Here is a 9,663-nt window from a genome sequence, read left to right on the forward strand (position 1 = left end):
TATATTGAGGGAGAGGCCTGGAGCTGCAGCTCCATCAGCCCCTATGTTAATCCGGCCCTGGTCAATGGGGTTCTAACGTTCGTGCGAACTTTCGGTCCGTTCGCAGGTTCTGGTGCGAACCGAACCAGGGGGTGTTCGGCTCATCCCTACCCGCTACCCTTAACCCTAATCCTTGTCCTTATAGTTCCGAACCCCTAACCCCAGTCCCTAGAGTCCCAAAACCCTAACTCTAAATCCATTCCTACTTGTACCACCCCCTAACCCTAATCCCAGTCCCAGTAGTCCCAAACCCCAATCCCAGTCCCTTTAGTCCCAAACCCCTAACCCTAACCATAATCCCAGTCACTATAGTTCAAAACCCTAACCCTAATCTCACTCCCAGTAGTCCCAAACCCCTAACCCAAATCCCACTATTAGCAGTCCATAACCCTCATCCCTAACCCTAATCCCTGTCCCTATAGTCCCAAATCCCTAATCTCAGTCCCTATATTCCCAAACCCCTAACCCTAATATCACTTCCAGTAGTCCCAAACCCCCAACTCTAACCCTAATCCTGGTCCCTATAGTCCCAAACCCCTAACCCTAACCTTAATCCCAGTCTCTATAGTCCCAAACCCCTAACCCTTATCCCAGTCCCTATAGTCGCAAACCCCTAACCATAATCCCAGTCCCTATAGTCCAAAACCCCTAACCCTAACCCCAGTCCCTATAGTCCCAAACCCCTAACCCTAATCATGCTTCCTATAGTCCAAAACCCGATACCCTTAACCCTAATCCCATCCATATAGTCCCAAACCCTTAACCCTAACCCCACTCCGAGTAGTCCCTAACCCATAACTCTAACCCTAATCCCAGTCCCTATAGTCCCAAACCCCTAACCCTAATCCCAGTCTCTATAGTCCCAAACCCCTAACCCTATCCCTCATCCCAGTCCTTATAGTCGCAAACCCCTAACCCTAATCCCAGTCCCTATAGTCCAAAACCCCTAACCCTAATCCCAGTCCCTATAGTCCAAAACCCCTAACCCTAACCCTAATCCCAGTCCCTATAGTCCCAAACCCCTAACCCTAATCATGCTCCCTATAGTCCAAAACCCGATACCCTTAACCCTAATCCCATCCCTATAGTCTCAAACCCTTAACCCCAGCTCAACTCCAAGTAATCCCAAACCCCCTACCCCAAACCTAATGCCGGGCCCTTAGTCCAAAACTCTTAACCCTAATCCTGGTCCATATAGACCCAAACCCGCTACCCTTAACCCTAATTCTTGACCTTATAGTTCCAAACCCCTAACCCCAGTACCTATAGTCCCAAAACCCTAACTCTAATCCCAGTCCCTATAGTCCCAAACCCCTAATCCCACTCCCAGTTATCCCAAACCCTTAACCCTAACCCTAATCCCAGTCCCTATAGTCCCAAACCCCAAACCTCAACCCTAATCCCGATCACTATAGTTCCAAACCCTAACCTGCATCCCATCCCTATAGTCCCAAACCCTTAACCCTAACCCTATTCCTACTCCCAGTAGTCCCAACCCTAACCCTTATCCCAGTCCCTATAGTACCCAAACCCCTAACCCTAGTCCCAGTCCATATAGTCCCCAAACCCCTAACCCTAACCCTGGTCCCTATAGTCCCAAACCCACTACCCTTAACCCTAATACTAGTCCCTATAGTCCCAAACCCCTAACTCCAGTCCCTATCATCCCAAACCTGCTACCCTTAACCTAATCCTGGACCCTATAGTTCCACCGCTAACCCTAACCCTAACCCCAGTAAGTATAGTCCCAAACCCCTAACCCTAATGCTAATCCCACTACCAGTAGTCCCAAACCCCTAACCCTAACCCCAGTCCCTATAGTCCCAGACCCCTAACCCTACCCCTAATTCCAGTCCCTATAGTCCCAAACCCACTACCCTAACCCTAATCCCAGTCCCTATAGTTCCCAACCTGTAACCCTAATCCTGGACATAATAGTCCCAAACCCGCTACCATTAACCCTAATCCCATCCCTATAGAACCAAACCCTTAACCCTAACCCTAATCCCACTCTGAGTATTCCCTAACCCCCAACTCTAACCCTAATCCTGGTCCCTATAGTCCCAAACCCCTAACCCTAATCCCAGTCTCTATAGTCCCAAACCCCCAACCCTAATCCCACTCCCAGTAGTCCCAAACCCTTAACCCTAACCATAATCCCAGTCCCTATAGTCCCAAACCCCAAACCTCAACCCTAATCCCGATCACTATAGTTCCAAATCCTAACCCTAATCCCATCCCTATAGTCCCAAACCCTTAACCCTAACCCCACTCCCAGTAGTCCCAACCCTAACCCTTATCCCAGTCCCTATAGTCCCCAAACCCCTAACCCTAGTCCTAGTCCATATAGTCCCCAAACCCTAACCCTGGTCCCTTTAGTCCCAAACCCACTACCTTTAACCCTAATACTGGTCCCTATAGTCCCAAACCCCTAACCATAACCCTAATCCCAGTCCCTATAGTCCCAATCCCCTAACCCCGGTCCCTATAGTCCCAAACCTGCTACCCTTAACCCTAATCCTGGACCCTATAGTTCCAAACCCCAGTTGCTAACCCTAACCCCAGTAAGTATAGTCCCAGATCCCTAACCCTAATGCTAATATCACTACCAGTTGTCCCAAACCCCTAACCCTAACCCCAGTCCCTATAGTCTCAAACCCCTAACCCTAATCCCATTCACTATAGTCCCAAAACCATAAATCTAATCCCACTCCCAGTTGTCCCAAACACCTAACCCTTATCCCTCTCCCATTAGTCACAAACCCCTAACCCTAACCCTAAACCGACTCCCAAAAGTCCCAAACACCTAACCCTTATCCCACTGCCAATAGTCCCAAGCCCACAACCCTAACCCTAATCCCTGTCCCTATAGTTCCAAACCCCTAACCCTTACCCTAATCCCGGTCCCTATACTCCCAAACCCAAAACCCTAATCCCAGTCTCTATAGTCCCAAACCCTAATCCCACTTCCAGTAGTCAAAAACACCTACCCCTAATCCCAGTCCCTATAGTCCCAAACCCCTAACCCTAATCCTGGTCACTATAGTTCCAAACCCCAAACACTAATCCCACTCCCAGTAGTCCCAAACCCCTAACCCTAACCCTAATCCCACTCCCAGTAGCCCCAAACCCCTAACCCTAATCCCACTCTTAGTAGTCCATAACCCCCAACTCTAACCCTAATCCCGGTACCTATAGTCCCAAACCCTAACCCTAACCACGGTCCCTATAGTCCCAAACCACTAACCATTACCCTAATCAAAGTCCCTATAGTCCAAAACCCCTAACCCTAATCCCAGTCCCTATAGTACCAAACCCTTAACCTTAACCCTAATATCGGTACCTATAGCCCCAAACCCCCAACCCTAACCCTAATCCAATTTCCAGTAGTCCCAAACCCCTAACCCTAATCCCAGTAAGTATAGTCCCAAACCCCTAACCCTAATAGTTCCAAACCGCTAACCCTAACCCCAGTAAGTATAGTCCCAAACCCCTAACCCTAATGCTAATCCCACTACCAGTAGTCCCAAACCCCTAACCCTAACCCCAGTCCCTATAGTCCCAGACCCCTAACCCTACCCCTAATTCCAGTCCCTATAGTCCCAAACCCACTACCCTAACCCTAATCCCAGTCCCTATAGTTCCCAACCCCTAACCCTAATCCTGGACATAATAGTCCCAAACCCGCTACCATTAACCCTAATCCCATCCCTATAGAACCAAACCCTTAACCCTAACCCTAATCCCACTCTGAGTATTCCCTAACCCCCAACTCTAACCCTAATCCTGGTCCCTATAGTCCCAAACCCCTAACCCTAATCCCAGTCTCTATAGTCCCAAACCCCCAACTCTAATCCCACTCCCAGTAGTCCCAAACCCTTAACCCTAACCCTAATCCCAGTCCCTATAGTCCCAAACCCCAAACCTCAACCCTAATCCCGATCACTATAGTTCCAAATCCTAACCCTAATCCCATCCCTATAGTCCCAAACCCTTAACCCTAACCCCACTCCCAGTAGTCCCAACCCTAACCCTTATCCCAGTCCCTATAGTCCCCAAACCCCTAACCCTAGTCCTAGTCCATATAGTCCCAAAACCCCTAACCCTAACCCTGGTCCCTTTAGTCCCAAACCCACTACCTTTAACCCTAATACTGGTCCCTATAGTCCCAAACCCCTAACCATAACCCTAATCCCAGTCCCTATAGTCCCAAACCCCTAACCCCGGTCCCTATAATCCCAAACCTGCTACCCTTAACCCTAATCCTGGACCCTATAGTTCCAAACCCCAGTTGCTAACCCTAACCCCAGTAAGTATAGTCCCAGATCCCTAACCCTAATGCTAATCCCACTACCAGTTGTCCCAAACCCCTAACCCTAACCCCAGTCCCTATAGTCCAAAACCCCTAACCCTAATCCCATTCACTATAGTCCCAAACACTAATCCCACTCCCAGTAGTCCCAAACCCCTAACCCTAACCCTAATCCCACTCTCAGTAGCCCCAAACCCCTAACCCTAACCCCACTCTTAGTAGTCCATAACCCCCAACTCTAACCCTAATCCCGGTACCTATAGTCCCAAACCCTAACCCCGGTCCCTATAGTCCCAAACCACTAACCATTACCCTAATCAAAGACCCTATAGTCCAAAACCCCTAACCCTAATCCCAGTCCCTATAGTACCAAACCCTTAACCTTAACCCTAATATCGGTACCTATAGCCCCAAACCCCCAACCCTAACCCTAATCCAATTTCCAGTAGTCCCAAACCCCTAACCCTAATCCCACTCCCAGTAGTCCCAAACCCCTAAACCCAACCCAAATCCCAGTCCCTATAGTCCAAGACCCCTAACCCTACCCCTAATTCCAGTCCCTATAGTCCCAAACCCACTAACCTAACCCCAGTCCCTATAGTTCCAAACTCCTAACCCTAACCCTAATCCTGGTCATAATAGTCCCAAACCCGCTACCATTAACCCTAATCAAATCCCTATAGAACTAAACCCTTAACCCTAACCCTAATCCCAGTATTCCCTAACCCCCAACTCTAACCCTAATCCTGGTCCCTATAATCCCAAACCCCTAACCCTAATCCCAGTCTCTATAGTCCCAAACCCCTAACCCTAACCCTAATCCCAGTCCATATAGTCCCAAACCCCTAACCCTAATCCCAGTCCCTATATTCCCAAACCCCTAACCCTATCCCTAATCATGGTCCCTATATTCCAAAACCTGATACCCTTAACGCTAATCCCATCCCTATAGTCCCAAACCCTTAACCCTAACTCCACTCCAAGTAATCCATCATCCCCAACCCTAGCCCTAATCTCAGGCCCTATAGTCCCAAACCCCTAACCATAACCCCGGTCCCTATAGTAACAAACCTGCTACCCTTAACCTGAATCCAGGTCCATATAGTCCCAGACTCCTAACTTTAATCCCGGTCCCTATAGTCCCAAACCCCTAACCCTAATCCCACTCCCTGTAGTCCAAAACCCCTAACAATAATCCCACTCTTAGTAGTCCATAACCCCCATCCCTAACCCTAATCCAGATCCCTATAGTTCCAAACCCCTAACCCTAATCCCAGTTCTTATAGTCCCAAACCCCTAACCCTAATCCTGGTCTCTATAGTCCCAAGCCCTAAACCTAATCCCAGTCCCTATAATACAAAACCCGCTACCCTTAACCCTAATCCCGGTCCCTATAGTTCTAAACCCCTAACCCTAACCCTAATCCTGGTCCCCATAGTCTCAAACCCGCTACCCTTAACCCTAATCCCATCTCTATAGTCCCAAACCATTAACCCTAACCTTAATCCCTCTCCCAGTAGTCCCAAAGCCCCAACCTTAACCCTAATCCTGCTACCTTTAGTCCCAAACCCCTAACCCTAACCCTATCCCATCTGTATAGTCCCAAACCATTAACCCTAACCCTAATCCCTCTCCCAGTAGTCCCAAACCCCCAACCTTTTTTTTACCACATCAGCGAACACCACTAGAGGGCAGAATCAGATTAACGTTCATTAACTGTCGCCTTCACCAATTCACATCATTGTGGTATATGTTTTTCCTCTTCTAGTTTTATACTTCTTCTTAACCAATTTTAGTACAAAACACACATACCAATACAGACAATTTTACATACATTATTTAAATTATTAACTGGTAAGCACCGCCGTGGCTAAATATAAATCCCAATTACATTACTTTTTCACCTTTTTTTCCCCCTCAGTTCCCCAACCCTCCCTACCCCTATACTGCATCTACCCACCCTCCTCCCACCCTTAACCCACCCTTAACCCACCCAACATTACCCTCCCCCTCCTGCCCCAAATAATAGAAGTGACCGAGAGTATTTTCAATCTAACTAGTATTTTCCCTGATCTATTTCCACCCACCCCCATTCCTCTATGTTCCCACGTTCACATCTGTATGGTTTATCGTCTAATTTCCTCCAACTTTCAAGGGGAAACACCCAACCAGTCTAACCATGGGCTCCATATCTTTACGAATTTACCATAGCTTCCCCTTCTAATATATGTTGTTTTTTCTATCCATACCAACTTGTTCACCACTTCAATCCAGTCTTCCGGAGTTGGGGGTATAGCAGAAAGCCAGGACTGGGCTATCAACTTCCTTGCCTGATAGAGGCACCTCCGCACAGCAATATTGATACTAGTACACCCTATATTCTCGCTTATCAGGCCAAGAATACATACCCTGGCCTCCAAAGCTAATTTGATTTTTCACCTAATTTCTATGGTCTTTATTATCTCTCTCCATTACCTTGCTAGTTTTGGGCATCTCCACATGATATGAAGAAGATCTCCTGTGTCCAGGCACCTAGGGCATTTATCATCTAGCTTATTACCAAATTTATGTAGTCTTTTTGGGGTATAATAGGCTCTATGTAGCAGGAGGAGGTGCGAGGCCTGCTGTGATAGAGAGACAGACACCAAGGGGCAACACTCCAAAATCTTCTTCCACTGGTGATCCGCAATCTCCCCCACGTCTGCCTCCCATCTTGCTCTGACTCCCATAGACGACTGTGGGGCAAGTAGCTTTTCAACCAGTTGCCCATATGCCTTTGCTATCAGACCCTTGGTGCTGTTTGTTCTAACAATACTTTCAAGGAGAGAAACCTTGCACCACACGGGCGGGCAATTCTTGAATTGGCTATCCAAGGCATGCCTAACCTGTAGGTAGTAATAGAATGTTTTTTTGGGATTCCATATTCAGTCCTAAGCTCAGTAAAAGATTTTAGCGTTTTATTATCTCCATATAACTGAGCTAGCCTACTAATTCCATAAAGTTCCCAAATCCTATTTTTTTCCAAGGTCATCAGCTCATGCAAAAATGTATTTTGCCATATTGGTGAGAATTCAGTGAACCCTCAATAATCCATAATCCGTTTAGTCGACTGCCAAACTTTGTTTACTAATCTACTTGTTGGAGGCCCGTCCTGCAGTGACCCGTCCTCCAATGCCTCTATCAGAGACTTGTGCGAGCTATTCTGTAGCATAATTTCCCCACTAGTATCTCTCCAACCCTGGGTCTCAAATCCCCCTATATGCTGCAACTGGGCAGCCAGGAAGTAATTATATGGTTGGGGCACTGCCAGTCCCCCCTCCCTGGTAGGATGCTGTAGTGTCTGCAAGCTGATCCTTGCCTGCCCTTTCCTCCAGATTAGTTCTCTAAACAAGGTATTTATTTTTAAAAAACATTTCTTCCCAATCCAGGCTGGGGAGTTATGGAGTACGTACAAAAGTTGTGGCAACCATATCATCTTGACTAGGTTGGTTCTACCTGCCATAGATAAGGGGAGTTTTCCCCAGATGTCACTTTTTCTTTTAAATTTTTCTAGCAGAGGGGCTAGGTTATCTTCGATGTATTGGTAGGGATCACCAGATACCATTATTCCCAAATACCTAATTTTCTCTGTCACCTTTAGCCGAGGCATACAACCAATCGGGGCGTTAACAGTTGAATCTATTGGTATTAGCGTGGACTTGCCCCAATTCACTACAAGTTCCGATAAGTTCCCAAACCTTTCCACCAGCTGAATCGCTTTTTCTAGTGATGACCCTGTGTCGCCCAAGATTAATAGCACGTCATCTGCAAATAGCACTATCTTATCTTCCCCGTTACTTCTCTTAAATCACTGCACTCCGGTCGCTGTTCTAACTACTTCCGCTAGCGGCTCCATAGCCAGGGCAAACAACAGGTGTGACAATGGGCACCCCTGTCTTGTCCCTCTCTCAAGAGGCATCCATTCAGAAAATTTGTTGTTTATCTCTAATCTAGCTCTTGGGTGGGAGTATAGAATCTTCACCCATCTTATAAACATGGGGCCGAACCCAAATCTCTCCAGTACCCACCAAAGGTAGTCCCATTCCATACTGTCGAACACCTTGGCAATATCCAAGGATAATATCGCCCTAGAGGCGTTTCCCCCTGCCAGAGATTGAAGACACAGGTACGTCCGTCTAATGTTTACGCTAACAGACCTATTAGGTCCGGATGCACCAAGCCCGAGATACATTTATGTAGCCTAGTTGCCATTATTTTTGCCAGAATTTTGATGTCAGAGAAGAGCAGTGAAATTGGCCTGTATGAAGATACGTCAAGGTGGTCTTTCCCATCTTTCGGTATCAATATTATATTGGCCTCTAACATCGAGGAGGGCAGCCTTCCTTCTATAATTGCCCAATTCAATGTTTTCAAGAGAAATGGGAGCAGTACCGCCCCGAAGTGTTTATAGACTTCCAAAGGCAATCCATCAGGGCCTGGAGGTTTTTGATTAGGCATATCTGCTACTGCTTGCTTTAATTCTTCAAGGGTTATAGGGGATTCCAGACCAGCCCTATCTGTATCGGGGAGAGTCGGCAGATGAGCATTCTCCAGGAAGCTTTCCCCTATCTTTTGTTCTAGCCTACCCTGTGACTCATATAAATCCTTATAATAATTAAAAAATGCTTCCTTAACTTTCTGAGGATCAAATAAATTTTCTCCATTAGGAGTCCTAATCATAGGCAATGATGAGGAGGAAGAGTTGGTGTTGACCAACAGTGCCAACGTTCGACCCACTCTTTCCCCGTCTCCAAAGCACTTCTGCTTCTGGAACAGTCTCTTATTCTCGGCCTTTCTAATTGTGTCCATCCTGTACTCCTGTTGCTTTTTTAAACATAGTGCCTGATTTTCTGGGTTTGGGTCCTCAACATACTGCCTCTACATTTTTGATACCTCTTCTCTAATTTGCTCGCTCTTCGCGTTTGATTGTTTCTTGGCCCACGGTACCTGCTGTATAAGCACCCCCCCAAACCCCCAACCTTAACCCTAAACCCGGTCCCTATAGTCCCAAACCCTTAACACTAACCCTAATACCACTCCCAGTAGTCCCTAACCCCCAACTCTAACCCTAATCCTGGTCCCTATACTCCCAAACCCCTAACCCTAATCCCAGTCTCTATAGTCTCAAACCCCTAACCCTAACCCCTATAGTCCCAAACCTCTAACCCTAACCCCTATAGTCCCAAACCTCTAACTCTAACCCTAATCCCAGTCCCTATAGTCCCAAACCCCTAACCCTAATCATGGTCCCTATAGTCCAAAACCCGATGCCC

The sequence above is a fragment of the Aquarana catesbeiana genome, linkage group LG11 (genome assembly GCF_042186555.1).
Source record: "Aquarana catesbeiana isolate 2022-GZ linkage group LG11, ASM4218655v1, whole genome shotgun sequence".
Taxonomy (NCBI): domain Eukaryota; kingdom Metazoa; phylum Chordata; class Amphibia; order Anura; family Ranidae; genus Aquarana; species Aquarana catesbeiana.